This window comes from Culicoides brevitarsis, chromosome 1 (assembly GCF_036172545.1).
Source record: "Culicoides brevitarsis isolate CSIRO-B50_1 chromosome 1, AGI_CSIRO_Cbre_v1, whole genome shotgun sequence".
In the NCBI taxonomy this organism is placed as follows: Eukaryota; Metazoa; Arthropoda; class Insecta; order Diptera; family Ceratopogonidae; genus Culicoides; species Culicoides brevitarsis.
In genome coordinates, this window is record NC_087085.1 from 7,272,895 (window position 1) to 7,295,491 (window position 22,597).

General features: G+C 28.3%; 1 protein-coding gene across 2 annotated transcripts in view; it reads right to left on the reverse strand.

Moving 5' to 3' along the window:
- LOC134836799 (dnaJ homolog subfamily B member 6-A) overlaps nt 1-22,597 on the reverse strand; it is a 42,227-nt gene that overhangs the window by 6,706 nt on the left and 12,924 nt on the right. For both annotated transcript variants that reach the window (XM_063852023.1, XM_063852025.1), the window contains exon 2: nt 10,438-10,503. The gene's annotated coding sequence lies outside the window, so the exon portion shown is untranslated. The remainder of the gene's footprint in view (nt 1-10,437; nt 10,504-22,597) is intronic.

The window sequence follows — 22,597 nt, forward strand, 5'->3', positions numbered from 1 at the left end:
GCTAAAGTCTAAAGATAGAATATGGCGTGTGTGTGTTCGACATTTATTTGGGTTCGCGGATACAAATTTATTTTTGCATGCCGGTAAGGAAGGAAAAATTTAGCACAAACAAATAAATTATAATTTTTTTTAGATATAAGGCCGCTCCAAATGAAAATCAAAAATAAAGTCCAAAATTTTTGAAAATAAAATGGGGGGGGGGGGGCAAAATAAAAAAAAAATTTTGAAATACTTATTTTCATACAAAATGACAAAATTTTAGCAATTTTTGATCGTTGATCAACATTTTTGTTGTTTTTTAATAATCTTCTTTGAAATTTTCAAATTAAAAATTGATTTTAGATCATTTAAAGTTAAAAATTGAAAAATTAAAATTTCATAAAAAATAATTGTCAAAAAAATTTGAAAAAAATTCACTAATTTTATGAATAATACTTTTAGAGAAGAAAATTCAAGTTAAAATATGATTTTCAAAACAAAAATTAAAATAATTGAAAATTTTTTAAATTTTTTTTTTTTGAAAATGTCTTGAAAAATTATGAAAATACACCAAAAAACGATCAATTTTGATAAAATTTTTAATTTTTTTTTATTTTGCCCCATTGGATTTTTGACTTTTAAAATGGGGCATCGGACTTTATTTTTGATTTTCATTTGGAACGGCCTAAAGTGAAATTTTATCATAATTTAAAAAAAAACGAGGCGTCTCCATTGAAAATTTATCCTGACGTTCATAATTCTTAAAACTTCATCTAAAAAGGTTAAAATTCTATTTTTACGACAGATTGACATTTATTTTTACGTGTTTAAGACGCAAATGCGCACGTGGATCATTTGTCCTCCAAAACAAACATAAATCTCACTTGTATCTCAATAGGGCAGTAAAGACACGAGAAACGAACAAAAACGAGATCAATCTGACACGTGCATCATCAATTACTTTCTTCTTCTTCTTCTTCATCAGAACTGAATTTTGTGTTTTCCGTTCAGAGAATGACTTAGATAAATAAATCTAAGGAAAAAAAAACTACAATGAATTGAATGTTTTTAGTTATTTACCGATAATTGAACAATATGCTCTTCTATTGAATGCATATCTGATGGAAATACGGTTAAATGGCAATCCGTGACTAAATCGTGATTATTAAATTTCCAAACATTGCTTATTTTTGTTATTATTAACGTCTTCTTAAGTACAGATATAATGCTTTAACGTAATATTCGTCTCTTTCTTCGTCGTCTTTCGTGAATCGCGGAGCAATCAATTTAATATTTATTTATTTTTTGCGCTCAAATGGATTTTAAAAAGACTTTAGCCATGTCGGAATATACATTAAAGCTAATTGAACAATGTAATTTAATTACCGGAGTTGTAAGAAGGGGAGAGATAGACAGCTTGATGATAAAGTGCAAGGTAAGGCAAAGGTGAACGTTGTTTTATTTATGTTTTGTGAACTTTTTTAACGGTTATTTTTTCATTCATTAAAAACATTTGGTAAATATTTTGATCGTTATGACTTCATCGAATGTGCGATATTTAACTGTGGGAATTTTTATATTTGATTACTTAAATGTCAGTTTTTTCATTTTTATGCATAAAATAAACTTTTTTTTAGAGAAGAAACAAGGCGTCTCCTTCATACACGAAAAAAATTCTGCACTAATAATATTTTCTTTGCATCTTTGACCATGACCAAGTTGTCACTCACACACGAGTTATGAAAAAATAATAACAATAAAATACTCTTTTTCAAGCATTACTGTGAATTGTGGTATCATGTTACCGGTGTATCAGGTCGTTGTGTTGTTGACACTGAATGTCATTGCATTTTTCGAGTTAGTTTGAGCTAAATATGTTATGTACCCAAGAGTAATTATTTGTCAACATGAATGTGTCAAAACAGTTGCAATAACAAGATTTATTTTGTTTTTCTAACAGTTTCGTAAGAAAATGTGATCCATATTGAAGGAGAAAATTATGTCATTCCGTCATAATTTCTAACTTTATTTTTTTTTTTTACAATTTTTTTAAGCCTATAAAAAATTTTTCGAAATAAGAAAAAAAATATCCATTTTTTGTCTTAAAATTTTGTAAAAAATTTGAAATGGGCCGCTCCAAATAAAAATTAAATATAAAATACAAATATTTTTGACATATTTTGGAATTTTTATATTAAAAAATCATGAAAAATTACTGTTTATGGTAAAATTATACAAAAAACTAAAGAAATTTGCTTAATTACGACATTTTCTATTGAAATGTTGAAAAACATTTTTTTGAAAGTCACGTGACCAAAATTATTTTTTTTTTTTCAAAAATTTTTATTTTGGGAGATTTTGTTGATTTTTCTTTACTTTTAAGTTCAAATTTTAAAATAATATAAACTAAAATTAAATAAATGTTAAGAATTAACGTTTAACGTCTAAAAACGTTAAAAAATTACATTTGGTATGAAAAAATTTCAAAAATATTTTTTTTTTATTTTGCCCCCCCCCCCGATTTTATTCATGGGACAAAAAATGAAAATATTAAATTTATTCGCCTAAGAAAAAGTCTAAAAAATTTAAAGAATTTGAAATTTACTAAATATAAATTTTGACAAAAATGCAATCTCGAAATCGAATTGTTCTTAACAACGTCGAGTTTTTAGCTTACATTTCGTGTGATGTTTGAAATTTTTAAATAAACAGTGTGAAACCAGAAATCCCTCACCTGTTTGAACACCTACGTTTAAAAAAAAATGAAAAAAAAATCGAGAACAAAATTTCTAGATCGATTTTTGTACAAAAATAAGATATAAATTACTTTTCAATTTATTACGAGAACAACTTAGATCATCAAACATTTTAATCCTTGACTTTCTGTTAATTTTAACAGGATTTTCTTATATGGATTCCTCTTACTGACCAACTTTTATTTTCTATTATGTCGGCAAATATTACAAAATTCAATAATAACTTCTAACCGATCATAATAAATTATTTGACATGTCACTTTCGTTACAGATATAGTTTTTTTATGGCATCGTCTCGTATTACTCATCAACTTTGCACGTTCGTTCGTAAAGGACAAGCAGTTTATTGATTTCTGCTTTTATTTTTATGAATATTGAACAAATTTGAACCATGTAAAACAAACAAAAAAGTATCTTTACGACTTTTTCGCACATTTTTTTCCATCAGTTGATTAAAATTTTTGTTTCACGTTCGAGAGTCGTTAACATTGACATTCAAAAAAAAAAAAAAAAAAAAAGAGATTGACACATGACATGATAGTTGATTTGTACGAATCTTGTCGGCAAGGCAAATAAATGTAGGAAAGAAAGTAGATAAAAAAAATCGAGAAACGACGCCTCGAGGCATCAAATCATGCTTTTTTAGTGTGAGTGACAACTGGATTTAACAAAAAATTGTAAAACAAAACTTGCATAAGATTTTACTTTTAATAGGAAATGCATTTGAGACAAACAGGCGTCGCCGCGCGCAAAAGAAAGTAGCTCGCAGGGTGAATTTTGTCACAGCTTGGATTTTTTACTTTTCCGTTGATTTCAAGCATTGTTAGACGTTTAACGAGCAATTACCTTCAAAATGCATTTACATGCATGTTTGCTTGCATAAGCCCATGCATAAAATTATGATGTAATATTTATCGTAAGTAAGTATAGAAAAATAAAATTGTTAGTTGAACGAGTCTTGTTGTCGTCGCGTTACGGCAATAAAATAAAAATGAAAGGAAAAATACCTGTTTCCATGTCTTTGCTTGCTCTTGTGCAATTCTTCAATAATAATTTTTCTCTGAATCAGGTGATTGATGCCAGAAACATAATTGCGCTGATGATCTTGGTTAGTAGAACACACACCAAAACACAGCGTGAAGTAATTTGGTCACAATTGTTGGCATAGCTTGAGCGACTCACGATCGTTAAAGCGTTAAAAGAAACGTTCTTGTAAACGATCTCTGTATCGACAAAAAGTTAATTTATGGGGGGTTTGCCAAAAAATATTGGCAGCTTAAGACAATGCGCTTAGATTTCTTTAACGTTTTTTTTTTAGAAAATTTAAATTTACTTTGATTGTCTTTCTGTTGTTTGTTCAAAGAAAATTAAATTTTTTTAAAGTTTAAAGATTTTTGTTTTTCAAAATTTTTAATTTTAATTTAATCAATTTTTTAAATTAAATTAATTTTTTTTTTTTTTTGAATTAGGCCGCTCCAAACGAAAATCAAAAATAAAGTCCGTTGCCCCATTTCAAAAGTCAAAAGTCCAATGGGGCAAAATAAAAAAAAAGTTAAAAATTTCATCAAAATTTACCGTTTTTTGGTCATTTTTCATAATTTTTCAAAAAATTTTTTAAATTTTTTAAAAAATATTTTTAATTTTTGTATTGAAAATAAATATTTTACATTAAATTTTCTTTTAAAAATAATTTTCAAAAAATTATTGATTTTTTTTCAAAAAAAATTTTGACAGATATTATTATGATATTAATTTTTTTCAATTTTAATTAAAATTTTTTTAAATAAATTTTTAATACACAAATATAAATGCAAAAAAACTTTAAAAAAAAACAAAATATTCATTAACGATCATAAATTTTTAAAAAAATTGACATTTTGTATGAAAAAATTTTCAAAATTTTTTATTTTTTTTGCCCCCCCCCCCCATTTTTTTGACTTTAAAAAAATTTTGGATGAAAACAATTTTTTTGAAATTTCAAAAAAATTTTTTTTTTTTTAATTATAGCATTCAAAATTTTTTTAGCATAAAAAATCTTATCTTTAAATAAAAAAAATATTTTTTGGAACTTTGAAAGTTTTTGAATTAAAATTGATTTTTTTTTTTTTTTTTTTTTTGAAAAAGCGCTCATACTTTACGCTATTTTACTTTTAAATGTAACAATATTAATGAATGATTCTTCTCATTTCAGAATACGACAAAAATAAGCATCTAAACACAAAAAAGTGAAACAATCGGCACACGATCGTTCGTTAGAAATCCAACGCCAACAAAATGATTCATCCGTTCACTGCATTTCATCGCCGCGCCATTTCGTCTCGAGTATTTGGACAATTATCTCGCACCGAATACTGCAAATTAATCATCATCATTATCTAATTATTGAGAATCTTCTAAATCTCATTAGTGTCTTGTGCGCGATACAGGTCATGAACGTAATTATTCGTTGCGTGCTGTTCTCTATTGTTATGCAGATAGATGATGCAAAAATTATACGATTACAAGTTCAATTCTCAACATTATTATATCAGACAAACGTACAATGGAAGAAGAAGGTCGGTATCTCATGTTACATTTTGTTATTGATTTTTCATGTTTTAATGAGGTTTCTCCGCAAAAACAACATTGACATTGATGTTGATCTAGTTTAAGGCGAAGTTAGTTGTTTCGGCGGAAATTTCACGCAAATTTGATGACCTTCCAGATAAGATACACGGGTGTCGAAAAAACAAACAACAATTATCGGCACGTAGAACAAGCGTTAAAATGTAATTGCTTTTGACGGCGAACCATGATCCGCAGTAGAAAACAAGGGTTGAAGAGATGTCATGCCGAAAGGTTAAACGGTGTTTTGCTGTTTTTTTTTCTTCTTGTATCAAGATTCGATCCGATACAATCAGATCATAATTTGAATATAATTTATTTTATATTTTTTTTTCATCGTTCGTTCGTTCAATGGCATTCTGAACGCCGTAATAGCTCGGTAATGATACAGCAACAACAACGGGAAAATTAAGCAATCAATGCCACAAGCATGGTTTATCTTGAATACAGAAAAAAAGGTTCAGCAGTAGCAAAAACAATAACAATTTTAATAATAACTGTTATCATCGCATGAATTTATAGAGAAACAAGGCAAGTCTCTTCTATTGTGTCTATTGAAGAGTATTGAAAGTTTCATAGCGCGAGTTGAATTTTCGTGTTCGACACGAGTTTTTGCATGAAAGAAGAAAATTGAGATGTTTTGCGATGTTTTTCACGATAACTATTGAAAAAAAGGTGAGACAAGTGTTTTTCTGTCAATTGATTACACTCAAAGGTTTCTTTGATCTACCTAATTATTTTTCGACGGTAGAAATGTCTCCAAATTATTCAACGCCAAAATTTGTACGTGCCTTGAATGTTTTTTTATCAAATGCGTCAATCTTGAAACGCCATGCCATGCGAGGAAATTGTGATATAAATTTTTGGGTCACACTATTTTTCTTGAATAAGGCCGCTCCAAATGAAAATCAAAAATAAAGTCCAAAATTTTTGAAAATAAAATGGGGGGGGGGGCAAAATAAAAAAAAAATTTGAAATACTTATTTTCATACAAAATGACAAAATTTTAGCAATTTTTGATCGTTGATCAACATTTTTGTTGTTTTTTAATAATCTTCTTTGAAACTTTCAAATTAAAAATTGATTTTAGATCATTTTAAGTTAAAAATTGAAAAATTAAAATTTCATAAAAAATAACTGTCAAAAAAATTTGAAAAAAAAAATTCAGTAATTTTTATGAAAAATTTTTTTAGAGAAGAAAATTCAAGTTAAAATATGATTTTCAAAACAAAAATTAAAATAATTGAAAATTTTTTATGACTTTTTTTGAAAATGTCTTGAAAAATTATGAAAATACAACAAAAAACTATCAATTTTGATGAAATTTTTAACTTTTTTTTTTATTTTGCCCCATTGGATTTTTGACTTTTAAAATGGGGCATCGGACTTTATTTTTGATTTTCGTTTGGAGCGGCCTAAGCAAATAATATTCACTTTAATGGATAAATAATAATTTTTCAACGATGAAAGAGCAAGTAGGGCAGCGCTAATCGGCATGTTTAGTTTTATCGGATCATTTATATTGTGATTGATTCAAAGCACTCGACATTTAACCGGCTTTTTCGTTGCCAAGTCTCGTTTGACGATTATCTAAGCAACAGAGCAACTACAGAAACAATAAAAAAATTTAGTTTTTTTTTTTAATTTTTTGTCTCAACGTTCGTTTGTATCTTCTTGATAAATGTGTCTATTTTTTGTTGAGAAGCATAAAATATTCTGTCATCGCGTAACATGTTTCAAGGTCGATTTTTGCGCAAAAAAAAATCTCATCATTATTCTCAAGAAGTTGTTACAAAAGAGCTATTAGAACTGTTGGTGACATGACGCTTATTAACAGATAACAATCGCGCGCATTCCCAATGGAAGTGACAATGTACGTTTAATTGACCTTTTCTGAGCTAAGCAATCATCGTAACAACCGCATAATGATGGAATAATTATCATTTGGTCAGTATCACTCAATTCTGCTTCATAAATAAATGTACACATAATTGCCATTTATTTGAAAATTTATTATTAGCCCGAACGACAGTTCGTTGCCCTCACGTGAACCGAAATACACAAGCGGTAAATAGATAAATGGTGCGCTTAGACTCAATTTGTTGTCGTTTTGTTCATTGTTCAACAGCTTAATGACACAAAATTTAGGTAAACTCAACGAGTTTCACAAAAGTTATAAATGACCTAATTGTCATGACTTGTGCAGATAAAAATTAATTAATTCTCGGAAGTGTATGATGCTCTTCTTTGGTCTTGTTGGAATTAAATTCAAACAAAGAACGGTTCTTAATTCGTTTTTAATTAATATTCCGCGAATTATTTTTCGATCATCATTCATTTTTTTGTTGAAAATGCTAATTTGCTGAGACAAAATTTTCCTTTTTTCAAACTTTTTTATTTCATGGTTTTAATGGAAACCGTATTTACGGTAAAGCAAAGCAAAGTCAATTAAATAAAGGAAAATTTAAATTAAAAAAGTTATTTTTTGCTGCTCAGCATGACAATGAACTGCACGTATTACACTTATTTTCATGTAAATCCAAGTGTTTTAATTGTTTTTGTTTCGTACGAAATTGCATTCATTAATTTTGAACACTTCCGAGGAAGTAAAGAAGTTTGACAAATTGTTATATAGCAAATAAAATATTTGTTGTCAGATTTTGAAAGTAATTTTAAATGAACTAATTTGTGTGTTCAACAAAAAAATCAGTTTCATAAAAATTTTTCACAATATTTTCCTTTAAGGCCGCTCCAAATAAAACTCAATTGTTTTGTCCGATGCCCCATTTTTTATTCGAAAATCCAATGGGGCAAAATAAAAAAAAAGTTAAAAATTTCATCAAAAATTATTAAATTTCAAAAAAATGAATTTTGGTCTATTTTCATAATTTTTCATAAAACTTTCAAGAAAATTTTTCAATTTTTGGTAATTTTTGTATTCAAAATCATTTTTCGGCTTGAAATTTTCTTTAAAAATAATTTTTAATGAAAATTATTGAATTTTTGTTTTCAAAAAAATTTTGACAGTTATTTTTTTAAAATTCATTTTTTTTTCAATTTTAATTTAAAAAATTTTAAATCAATTTTTACTACACAAATATCAATGTAAAAAAGTCAAAACAACAAAAATATTCATTAAAAATAAAAAATTAATAAAAAAATTGGCATTTTGTATGAAAAAAAGTATTTCAAAATTTTTTATTTTTTTTGCCCCCCCCCCCATTTTTATTTCAAAAATTTCGGACAAAACTATTGAGTTTCATTTGGAGCGGCCTAAAAAGCTTAAAAATCTTCGATTGCGTCAATAAAGTTAAAAATGTTAATTATACGACACTGAATTCTCAAAAAGTAATTAACTGTGATTGTTGATGATAAATCAGCTGACAATCCGTACTCTATTCTGAACCCTCATGACAATAGCTTGCTTAAACTATTCTCGCATGTCTCAAGGTTGCATACTTTAATTCACAAACCTACACTAATCTAAACAAAAAAAAAACTTGTATGCTGTGCAAATTATTAGCAAAACTATTATTCGTAATTTGTTTTTGTAATATTTTTGGTATCAACTATGTTTATCTTATCTGCAAAATTTAGTGATGACATTCGTTCTTGGACAATTCCATCAAAAAGACATTTAACACATGTGTATTTCCTCAAACATTCTTGTAACAGGCACGAAATTGTACAAAAAAAACTTGAAATCACAATTAAAGTGTCTTGGCATGCAATTTCACTATCACTTTTGTATCATAATTGCTTTGCAAAGAAAGGAAATGTGTCACAAGGCTTTTTGTTGCCTTGAATTTCCTTGCAACTTTATCCTTAATTGCATCGTTAAATGTTGAACAACGAAAAAATTGCGTTTTCACACAAAGAAAATCCAAATTGAGCTCGAAAAATGCCATAAAACAGACAATTGCAGGTGTTTCAACACTCTCTCCCTGTAAACATTTTTATCTAATGGCAAGTTGTATGTGATATTAAACGTCGTTATGTGTAAAAACGTTTCGCATGAGCAAACACATATGGACATTTTTCGCCACAAAAATTGTAAATTGCCTTTTTTTTGCACAAAAAAAAAATGTTTTATGTCGAGTTGAGCAGAAACACGTTCATGCCTGGACAAATGCACGTATCGCGTTAAAATATTCCACGCTTTCAAATTATTATCATCATTTTTTTTCTCGAATGCAATACGGGATTCAACGTGCCCTTTGCTCGTTCGCGCTGTTATTATTTAGTCGCGGTTGATTCAATTTCCTTGTCTGCCGATGATTGTTTATGTTTTTCGAAACGATTCGACACACGTGTGTCATCTTTCACTTTCCTATCGTTGAATAACTCTCTATCACTCCGACATGCGTTCACATTCATGAGAAACTCGTGAATTGGTGTCATCTCTGCACAATGGAGATTGTTTACTCGTCGTTCACTGCAAATACGTTAAATAAGTGTTTAATAAATACTTGGCGATGGCATTATAAACGATGACGGTGATTATCATCAATTAAATGTTGAAGAGGAGACGTCTACTTGCATGATGGATTAAGGGATTGTGTGTGCTGCGACGCAAAAGTCATGCCTCTCTCTCGCTATTAGACAACAATATTCCAAAAATATAACGGTATGTTTGTCTGTCACACCTATTTCTTGCGTGCGAGTCTCTTTCTGCATAACAATTAAACATAAATTTTCGAAAAATGCATAGGCAGCTTTTGTTCGACTTTTACAGAATGTTGTTTGCCAGCTATCGCTTGTCGAAGATATGAGTACATTGGCAATTATCATTCACATTTATGGTTAAATGCATTCTATTGCGTGCCATTTGTTTGCATTTCGCTTTGAAAACGTGGCTCCGGCGTTATTTGTATAACAAAACGAAAGTAAGGGACTGTTTGAGGGAAAGTTTTTTGTTCAGCCATGAAATCAATATCATTACATCGTCTTCTAAGGTAGGTAAGTTACGAGAAAGAAAAATGAGAAATGACAAGTCAATCAAAACCAATCGTTGTTTCGATCGATTGCAACATATTTCGATTCGTAACACGATACAAAATTTATTATTTATTATTAGTCATAAAAGTAATTGACTTACTTTGAAGATATTTTGTGTTTATGTGAGTTTTTTGTCGTATCACAAACTATCCGTACAAGACAAGATCTGAAATGAGAGAGAAAAAAAAAGACATTAATATTAAAATAATCATGTTTCTTTTAAATAGTGAATGTTTCGTTTTCAATCCTATCACACATGCACGCATAAAAAACATAAATATCCGATAATTGAATTCAATATTGGCAATAAATGATATTCAATTGGTACATAATTTTCGCACAGAAGTAAAAACGGGAAGATCTGAATAGTTATGATTGTAAACGATCAATTTAAGCGTATTTTAATAGTGAAAATTATTTTTTTCAAAAATTAATTAAGGCCGCTCCAAATTTTTTTTGAACTTTTTGTCCCATGCCCCATTTTAAAAGTCGAAAATCCAATTGGGCAAAATAAAAAAAAATGTTAAAAATTTCATTTTTTAAAAAAAATTTCCCTTTTTTTAAAAAATTTTCAATTTTTAAAAAAAAAAAACATGTTTTGAAATATTATTTTTAAAAAATTTTTTTTAAAAATTTTTACGAATTTTTTTTTGTTAAAATTTTTAACTTGAAATCCTCTGAGATAAATTTTAGATTATGAAATCTCAACGTAAATACCATAAAATCAACTAAGGCAAGTGCAATTTCAAAAAATGTTTCACATGTCCACCCACTTAACTTTTTCCGAATATCCAAGGAGGGAATAATGATAATGATTTGAAATAAATTAAGTAAAATTTAAAAATGAAAAAATTTTAAAATCTTTAAATTTTGTTATATTTTAATTTTTTAAAAGGTTAGACTAATTTTCACAGAAAAAATTTATAATTTGGAATTTGCCAAAAAATTTTAAATTTCAAAAAAGTCGTTAAAAAATTTTTTAAAATTTAAAAAAAAATTTTTGTTTCGAAAATTGTCCAAATGTTAAAATAAAAGATTTAAAATGTCTTTAAAGCACACAAATATTAAAACTTTTAATAGTGTTCAATTCATTAAAATCATTGTTTTCCATTATTAATTTTGTCTCCTTACTTTTTAAGGTTCATAATAATGTGAAACATTTTTTGAAATTGTACTTGCCTAAAATATTTATTAATGACAAAAAACTTTTAAAATTTTGTCATTTTGTATAAAAAAGTATTTCAATTTTTTTTTTATTATTTTGCCCCCCCATTTTGAAAAACAGTTTTTGGGACAAAAAGTTCAAAATAAATTTGGAGCGGCCTAATGTATAATTATTCATATTATTATATATAATAATATATATTTAATATACATAGTACAGTATATTTGTATTAAAAATTTAAATTTTTCATATGAAATTTTAAAACGAAATTAAAACTTTCAAAAAAGCATATTTTTCTATTCGCAATACATCAAAAACAACTAAATGGTAGAAAAATAAGATTATATCCGAAGAGAAATAAACACCGTAATAAATGAAATGTGAAAATCTTTCGATACATAATTACGTTAAATTGATATTTATTTCTTCATTTGGCCTTATCTTTCTCCTCGCCTTTTATCACATGAATAATTTAAATGTTGTGCAGGTTGAATCTCTCGAAGTGAATGTTTAATTGAAATATTAATAGAAAAGTCGCGTAGCAGATAAGAAAAAGTGACTGGAACATATTCTGCGTGATGGTAATAATTTATGCGATTTTCTTACTTTTTTTTCCCTGCATGGAACAAGACAAAAACGAGAAAAAACTGTCTTGGACATAAATATCAACACTAATTCTTGTTCAAACGCAACATTACGGTGTGATTAACATTGTAATATTTATGGGTACAACATGATTTTTCCTCTCTTTCGCTGTTTCGTGTCGTGTCTCGAAGATTAAAGAAAAAAAAAACAACTACAAGGATGAGTTATGGTCATAATTAAAAGTGCATATCAATGAAAGCGACTCGTTATTAAGTTAAGAAAAAGTGTTGGAGTCCATAAATCATCTTTATTGGTTGCTGCTTGCTTCTTTTGTCTCAACTCCTGAGAAATTTTGCGCAATTTCAAGTCTCAAGCCAAAATGAGGTATGATTCATTCCAAGAATTACGAAGACAATGAAAGTTGTTTTGCTAAATATGGCAAACGGGCATTTGTCATCGGTATTGTGTGCGGAATGTTTGTCGAGAACAGAGAGAGACACGTTGTCTTTGATGTCATCATCGCCTGAAGGGGTTTCAAGTAAGGACATTCCATTGCAAAAGAGACCAAACTATAAATTTTGTTAGTTATCGTGTGCAAGAGTGCAACAAAGTTTGCCTTTTACAAATTTTTCACAAGCGTTTATTATGCTTGTTAAAGTGTGACTCCCCTTTAGGCAAAAATTCAAAGTTTTTTTTAAAAAAAATAAAAGCGTCTTTGTGAATTTTTAATCGTTTCAAAGCACTTAGAGACACAAAAACTTCGAGAAAATCTCTTTCCAGAATATTTCCGCTTATCTAATTGCCATTAAAGCCAAAGCAGCATTTAATTTTTGTTGTATTGATCAAACACGAAGCAAAAACATTTTCGAATGCAACAAATAAATCGTCGAATTGTAGCTGCTACATAAACAAAAACAAAAAAAAAGAACATGGAAGCAAATAACAAATGAACGCTTCGAGGGGTTGTTTGCCATATTTGCTCACATTCGAAAGTCGATTGCAACGAAGCATGAATAAGTGTGTTCTAAAAACGTATTCTCTTTGAACGCACTATTTGCATGTAGTTTCGCCTTTGGGACTTCATTTCACAGTCTTTTGAAAGCGACAAACAAAGGATTTGAGCGTCAACTTTTGACAGACGAACCAATCAATAATGTTTCTGGACAGAAGAACGATAAATCAATGTTTTTGTGCACAGTGCTTCACAAAGACACGACGGTTTTTTTTATACGAATTTTGATACTAATTAAGCAGGAACGTCGCTGAAAAGGTAAAAAATTTCTTTAAAATTATTATTAAGGCCGCTCCAAATTAAAATCAAAAATAAAGTCCGATGCCCCATTTTGAAAGTCGAAAATCCAATGGGGCAAAAAAAAAAAGTTAAAAATTTCATCAAAAATTGCCGTTTTTAGGTGTATTTTCATAATTTTTCAAGATGTTTTGAAAATTTTTTAAAAAAGTTTTTAATTTTTAATAATTTTTGTTTAAAAAATCGTAATTTAACATAAATTTTCTTATTTAATTTTTTTTTTACAAAATTATTGAATTTATTTTTCAAAATTTTTTGACAGTTATTTTTTATGAATTTTTTTTTCTTTAATTTTTAATATGTAATATTTTGAAATCTATTTTAAATTAGCAAATCTAAAAAAATATAATTAAAAAAAAATAAATAAAAAATATTTAACACTCAAAAATTGTTAAAAAATTTTGTCATTTTGTATGAAAATAGTATTTCAAATTTTTTTTTTATATTTTGCCCCCCCCCCATTTTATTTTCAAAAATTTTGGACTTTATTTTTGATTTTCATTTAGAGCGGCCTAAAAATTAAATTATTAAAAATGTTAATTTTTGATTATGATTCATAAAAAAAACTTCTGAATTGTTCGAAAAATGTGTTTGCCCTCGTGAAAAAATTCATCCAGATACGTTTCTGTAATTCAACTTGCAACAAAAAACTCACGTCAATTTAAATCAAATCAGGTAACAAAAAATTTAACACATTTAAACATACCGTTCAAGCGTAAATGCTTCATTTTAGGAAGTTTTGCGTGTGTTTCTCAAGTCTAAATTATTTTTTCGGGCGGATGTTAAATTGTTTCATGCACGAACATCCATCAATCTCGTCCTTGATACAACGCTTGATCAACTATCTCAAAAGACAACAATTTAATTTCAATCAAACTTGATCTTTGAGACAATTTATGTTGAAAAAGGATGTCAATTAATTAATTTACTAATTGAATCGTCTTTTTCTTTATCTTTCTCTCAAGCATCTCATATCTCGTCAATTAATTTAGCAGAAAATTGTTACAAAGGTCATTTAATTTACCTTCATGCCTCAGTTGCTGCAATTAATTATACAATTGCTTGAGATGAAGAAGTAAAAAATCGCCAATTCTCGCGAGGAATGGATTGAAGTCGATGATAAATGATGGGAATTGCATTGTTAGTTCTTGAAAAAAAATAAATTTTCACACAACCAATTCAATTTATTTGTACAAACTAAAAGACGCCCACAGAAATTCATTAAAATTGAACTCAAAGAAGAAGTTTCAATAGTTATTTACGAACAATAATTATCATAATAAATATTTGCTACTGTTCGAAAAAAAAAATGCAAAATTCCGAGAATTTCTTTTTAATATAAAAATTTTTTGCTTATGAGTGAATACTTTTTTTCCACGGAATTTCTTTAATAGTTGATGATGATGACTTTGTTGCAACATACTATGCATATTAATCGACTTTTTATACTGTCTGGGTTAATTTAAAGGAGGAATATCGAATAGAGAAATATGACTTTCAAGCCTCATTAAGCAAGTTGCACTCTAATAATTCTTTTATTTTTTGTTTATATTTGAACAGTAGTGCCCTTCAACACAACTTTGTCATCAAACAACGAGAGACGATGACCTCATTTCTACCTTCTCACACACGAAAACACTCAGTTACTCTGAAAAAAGGTAAATAACTTATGAACAGTGGCAAAATACGCAAATCATACAATTTATTTATATGTAATTGGGCCAAAATTGTTCTTGTTTTATCGAAACGGAACAGAAAGTGTATTCAAATTTGTTCGTCTACTTATTCCCATTCACAATATTTGCAGCTAATACGAAGAATGGACTGTTACAGCTATCCAGCAATTCATGATCAAGTAATTTATATGTTAATTTTCTTTTTTTTTTCAACTAACGACATTTAAATCTTTTTAGTTGCGAAGAAAATACGAAGATTTCTATTTATTTTCATGATAACGATTGTCGACGACAGACAGACACTAATTGAAAACTGTTGAAGCTTCTGTGTGCGATAAAAATCGTGAAATGGAGATAAATGTGTTAACTTCTGTTGGTCATGAATCTCATTGTGCGACGAAAGCGACATGATTTATTCGAATTTAAACATTTTTTAATGAAGGGCAACACACAAACTGGATCACGATTTTTTTTTTCTTCTATTTTTTCCAAACAACTTTGGGCGAAGAATTATTTATGACAAAAAAAATCTGAGAGAAGTAACCTTTGAAGTTTTTTTTTTTTATAAAATAATATTCATAGTTCAGTTCAGTCAGTGAACATCATCGGAAAATTTTCGCAACTATCCCTGGTCGTGACCAATACTAATTGCCTTACGTAGCGCCAAAGTTAAGTAACAAGAGCAATCAAGCCTCTGAAAACTCAGTCTGCGACTCCGGATTTCCCGGACTACTATAATGCATCATGCCAGTGCGTAAAAAGTGTACAAAAAACACACACTTACTTAACAGAAAAAAAAGCAAAAAAGAAAAAAAAACCTTTGAAGTTGTTGGAATCAAAACCCATCCTATAGATTGCATTGCGTTGGTGTAAACGCGCTCAGCTGACAAATCACACGCAGTAATAATGTAGTTTAGAGAGTGAAACCTACAGCATTTTTCATTGTTTGTTTGTCTGTCGTTGTTGTGTGATGAGTATTTCGGCATAAACGTGCACTCATTTGAATAAATTTGTTTTGTTGATTGTTGTTATTATACAAAAATTCATATAAAAAGTTGAAAATATGAATGAAAACAATTCATTGTCATAATAGTTGGTAATAAAAAGCTCAAGAGACGCATGTTAGAGTTAATAAAAAATCATAAACGTTTTAGAAAGTGTCGTATTTGGTGCGCAAACATGACAATTTTTGTAAATTTAGAGTAATTCTCGCAGAGAACGACCTTGCAATGAAGATTTTTTGACGCCTACAAGACTTCTGCTCTTTTTTCTACAACTTCAAATAGACATAAAAATATGGTCAAGAGTGAGTGATTTATTTCCTCAACTTCTTGTTTTATTTATCTCGACAAGAATGACTAACCAAGCAGCAATCTTGTCACGACGACTCCTCAAAGTTGAGTGAAAAGAGAGGCAAATGAACGAATTATTAGTCATTTAAATTCATGGCGCGGGATAGTCTGATTTAAATTACAATCCTTGAGAATCGTGTGTGTGTTAATTTCAAAAGTTTTGTAAATTATTACCTCTGATTTTACATGAAATTTACTTTTTTAACCGCAAAAATGACAAACGTGAGTCATTTAGAACAATTTTAACGTAAATTTCTCTAAAAACAGAGATTAACGACAAAATTTGTCGTGAATGGCGTTTCGACTATTAGTCGCTGATTTGTTTTAATAACAGCTCATTTCCACAGACAATAAAAAAAATATTTATATTTTGCTATAAAACAATAAACTATATCAACTAACCGACAGAAATCCTGTTTCAAGTCATGCGGCAACGCCAAGCCACACGCATTCCATATTTCAATGAATGTGGCGACGACGTATATTTTGCAAAATGTTATTTTAATTTGATTTATTTTGATTCATGTTTATATTAATTGTCTCTACGTGTCTCTCTCTTTCTCGTTGTTTGCATTAAATGCACTCAAAATGTTGATGTTGCATTATTTCCAGTTCATTATTTGTTTGTTGTGACGCTATCTCGCAATGGAAATCGGAGACAAACATTTTTTTTTTGCTTACCGAAAAAAAAATAACAGGAAATTTCTCGCAGTCCTGTTGAATTATTTATGTGAGAGAACAATGTTAACCCACAAAAAGTACGTTCACCTTTCTTTTAATATCCTTTAATTGCCTTGAGGTGTTTGTTGAGTTTCATATCAAACGAAAAATTTCCTTCAGCAAGTCAAATATAGTAATTACAACACAGAAAAACACAAAAATGGCAAACCTCCTTTTGTTAGTTGTTTTATTATCCGTCATACGAAGTAATTTTCTTGAAAGCTTACCTAAAAAGAAAGAAAAAAAAATAGAAAAATTATTAATTATTTGAACATTGTGTAACGTAATTACAGTAAAGATTAGTTATGAGATAATAAAACAGACCTAAATTCAATATTTTTTGTTCATGTGGTTTGTCCAAAATTTTTTAATAACTGGGGGGGGCTCCAAAATAAAAAAAAAATTTTGAAATACTTTTTCATACCAAAAGAAAAAATTTTATCAATTTTTTTGCAAAATAAATTTTTGAAGTTAAAAATTTAACATTTAATGACAATTTGATGTATTTTCATAATTTATCAAGAAAATTTCAGAAAATTTCATATTAAAAATCTTCAATAAAAAAATTTCATAAAAAATAACTGTCAAAAAATTTTATCATAAATTTTCTTCTCTAAAAAAAATTTTATAAAATTATTAATTTTTTTTCAAAATTTTTTGACAATTAGGTAATTATTTTTTATGAAATTTTTTTCTTTAATTTTTAATATGAAATTTTGGAAATTTTCTTAAAAATTATGAAAAAAATAGTACCATCAAAAATATCATTTTTGGCTCTAAAATTTAACTTTTTTTTTTTTTTGCCCCATTGTATTTTCGACTTTTGAAATGGTATTTCAAAACTTTTTTTGTTATTTTGCCCCCCCCTTTTATTTTAAAAAATTTTGGACTTCATGTGGTTTGAAAAATTCCAATTTTAGACACTTTAGACTCCTTTGAACGTTCGATGAATCATTCTTCGTTGTTTAATTGTGAGAAATTACGAATAAATAATGTCTCTTGATAATTTTTAACCACAATGACTTTATAGGCTTCTTCATTTGTTTGCGTTTTTTTCTATTTATCTATTCAACTTCTCGTCAACTCACACAAAAGATCATTGTCCATAATTATTGAATCATGCAAAATTGTACAAAGTAACTTTATTTCTTGCACTTTTGTAATATGATTCATGCCAATTGCAACAAAAGTTCAAGTTTTTGTAAAGGCTTCAAGTGAATTGCATGCGAATTGTGACCTTCAAAAGCTAACGGCATGAACTCGTTCTCATTTTTTACATTTTACAGACAATTATTCATACAGAAGACAAAACGAATGAGAATCAAAAAGGAGCTAAAGAAGAAGACGACGTTCATAATCAGGTCAGAACGAGTTAAGTAGTAATTCATTCAAGAACAAGGAACGACATTTTAGTGAATAATTCAGTTTTATTTACAACTCTTAATGTTCTTTTAGTTGAACCGGTTTTTTTTTCTTTATGAATTTTGTTATACGGGCACTAAAGAGCTCTTTATAAAGACGAAGAATTAAAATAAAAGTGATATAGTAGATCATTAAACGTTGAGTTGTTTCAAAAATGGCATAATCTAAATGATTGTTTTTAGTTTTTTTTGAGCGATTGGTTAGCAACACATAAGTCATCATCGCCACAAATCGCAGAAACGTACAAAAAGCCATCAACGCGATCATTATTAATAATTTCGTGGGAGTCTAACAAAAAGCACAAGTTAATAACTTGAGGCAAACGATACTATTTGATTTGAGTTTACCAACACAAACACACATAAGACGCCGAGAAGATCATTTGAGAGTTCACAATTGGAGACAAAACAATAAAAATAAATTTTGATTAGAATAACGACGAACGTCGCCGATCTAAATATTTTTCTATTAATGTCGTCGTGAAAAAATCTCAAAAGATCAGATAATTTCGACAAAGTGAACGACCCTCAACCGAACAGCTGTTAATAAAGTCAAGTTTTTAAGCGACTCTTAAGTCATGTCTCGAGATGACAAAACTTTATTGATCATCGTACGGATCGAAAAGAGATTTTGCGCAAAAAAAAAAATGTGTCAATATAAAATTAATTGAATGATTCATGAACGAAAAATCGACTCAATTTATTGTTGTGACAATTCAATCACTTTTCAATTGAACAATATTTGTCTTTCACGCACATGAGAAAACGCCCTTGAATGAATTGACAAAAAAATTCTTATAATTTTATTGAACACAGACATGATGTCGCCTCGTGTCCCGCAAGAGAAGTAATTAACATGTTTCTCTACTTTTTACGATTATAGAGACAAAGTATGAAAAGTATCGTAAACTTTTTAAATTTATTGTCACTTTTATTGAGAATTGCTCGAAAATTGCGCGTAAAGTGAATGAGCTTCGATTCACACGAAGCTTAAAACTTTCAATAGAGGTGAATAAAACTCTTTGATTGGCATTTGTAATTAAAATTTCATCGTTTTTCGCTTCAATTAGAAATCTATCGGTATACGTTAATGATCCGGCAAATGATTATTAGGAGGCGGTATTTTCTTAACGCTCATTAAATTTATTTTGAAATCATCAATCAACGAAGTACATGTTGTTCGAAATGGACAAAGAAAAAGAATTTTATGAAATTGGAAAAAAATACGAAAAAAAAATTATGGAAATTTGTTAGAAAAATTTTTTTATAAATTTTGAAGATAAAATTTAGTAAGAAAAAATTTTTTACGGAAATTTTTGAAAAGAATTTTTTTACGGAAATTTTTGGCCAAAAGAAATTTTTTTACAGAAATTTTAAAATAAATTTTTAATCCAATGGGGCAAAAAAAAGTTGAAAATTTTATCAAAAATGGCCGTTTTTCGTTTTTAGATGTATTTTTATAATTTTTCAAGAAGTTTTTAGAAATTTTTTTAAAAAGTTTTAAATTTTTAATAATTTTTGTTTAAAAAATCCTAATTTAACATAAATTTTCTTATTTAAATTTTTTTTCACAAAATTATTGAATTTATTTTTCAAATTTTTTTGAAAGTTATTTTTTATTTAATTTTTTTTTTTATAATTTTTAATTGAACATTAAATATATTTTAAATTAGAAAATCTCAAAAAAAATTCCCAAAAATTAATAAAAAATTTTAACACTCAAAAAAAAAAAATTTTGTCATTTTGATTTCAAAATAAATGTTTTTCAACATTTTTTTTTTTGCCCCCCCCCCCATTTTAATTAAGCAAAAATTTTTTATTTTTTTTTTTGATTTTCATTTGTAAAATTTTACCAAAAAATTTTTTACGTAAATTTTTGAAAAGAAATTTTTTTACGGAAATTTTTTAAAAGAAATTTTTTTACGGAAATTTTTGAAAAGACATTTTTTTACGGAAATTTTTGAAAAGAAATTTTTTTACAGAAATTTTAAAATAAAACAATAACTTTTTAAGAAGATTTTTAATTAAAAAATATATATAGTACATATTTTTTTTTTCTCAAATCTATGATTAATTGCCTTCTAAACAACACAGAGAAACCTTATCAGATCGAAAAACTTTAATGACATATGCCATTTTCATAAAAGGAAATTAATTAATATTACATGCTGTAGTTTCCATTGTATCTCGTAATCCTATAATCTGTTATGAGCTCAAAAATGTCGTCATTTTTCATAATAACATCGTTCTGCTTACGAAAAACAGAACACACACACAGCAACTAATCTCCAACTAATGATCATCCAAAATGTAATTGTGTGTCTCCTTCTCGAGAATCATGCCATTCTCTTTGACAACAAAAATAACAAAAGAATTTTTTATCTATTCATGACAATTACCACAAATTTTTTACGTAGGTCGAATTCTTGCGTCATATTCATCACTCAAATTAACTTTTTTTTTTTCGCAAAATAAACACCTTTGCTCGGAAAAGTTGCCAACGACGTCATGAAAAGTGCAATATTTTCGTGTCTGACTCAGAATTCGTGTCTCGTGCGTATTTTTTTTTTAATTATTTTTCTTTTTCTGTGAATAATCGCTAAATATATCCCAAAGAACCTGTTGAGTCGTTTCAATGTTTTCCTTCATAAATTTTACAAGCAAGGAACGGAATGATGTCAACGCCAATTATCGATTCTCACGTAAATAATCGCTGTGCATCGTCATGATCGATTAAATTTTAATTATTATCTTTTTTCTGCGTGTTTCGTTGCAGTTCAATTAATTACGCGTACAGAAAAAAATTCGATTTGCTTATTGGAACGGATAAAAAAAAAATGACAAACAGTGCCGTGAATTGATGGAGATTTGCTTAATCTATAGAATACGACAACGGGTCGTTGCACCTCTGCGTCGCGCACAATTGTGCAAATGCATGCACTATTTTGTCTGTCGACCTCACTCATTTTTTCGTTCATTCCATAAATTTTTCATTCACTGTTATTTATTTTTTTGTTGTCAATAAAATGCATTCGATTATATTATTATTTTGTTTTTTTTTCAAATTTGTTTAACAAAAAAACAAACAACAAGCAATAAAGCAATCGATGAGTCACGTCGTAAATTTTTGCTGCAAGTTAGTGTTGTTAGGTTGAAAGAGAGCTGCAGGTGGTCAATAACAACAAATAATGCTTATGTCTGCATGAAATCCGTCGATATTAAGGTCAGATTATAAGATATCGTTTAATTTTGCTAAAAAATCAGGAAATTACTTGATTTCAGGAGTAATTGAATGACACTGCAACTTTTCGAATATGTTGCTATTTGGAGGTCGATAACGGTACAAAATGCAGTTCAAAAGTGTTGTCCGATCAAATTTATTATTCCAATCATGATTTTCCTTTTGCAAAATTTCTCTTCGTTCATGCGTTGTTGCACTTTTTGGCTACAATGCCCTAAAGCAGAATTTAACCTGCTTTTTTGCCGCAATATCTTTTCATCGTCATCGATAAATAAATGCCATATGTGTGTCATGGATCACGACAGGAATAAAAAATATTGCTTTATTTGCCTTTCTCTGCTTTACGAAGCTGTCTTAATAATTGCTTGCATGTTCAAATTAATTTCGGTATATGACACTCTCGATCGATGCAAGATTTTTTTTTCTCTGTACAAGTCACGAAAATGCTTTAATTGGTTTTCTCATAAATCGAGTCGAGCGAGAAAAAAATTCATTCATAAAATCTAGTTTCATCAAGAGCAATTAAGTTTTTATCACACCTCTTAAAAAATGGTCAATGAACACGAAGCCCTCTCGTAAATAGGTCAATTTTCGAGTTTCTTGACTTGAAACAAATTGAATTTTAACAATAATTGCAATTATTTTTTTTTTAGTTTTTGACGAAATTACGAGGAAATTAATTATTGCGAACGAGCGTTATTAAGGTCAATGCCTAAAAATAATGCGATTTATTCCCAAGTTGCATGGCAAAAATCTCAGTATGTCAAGTATAAACTATGCGCAACAACTGA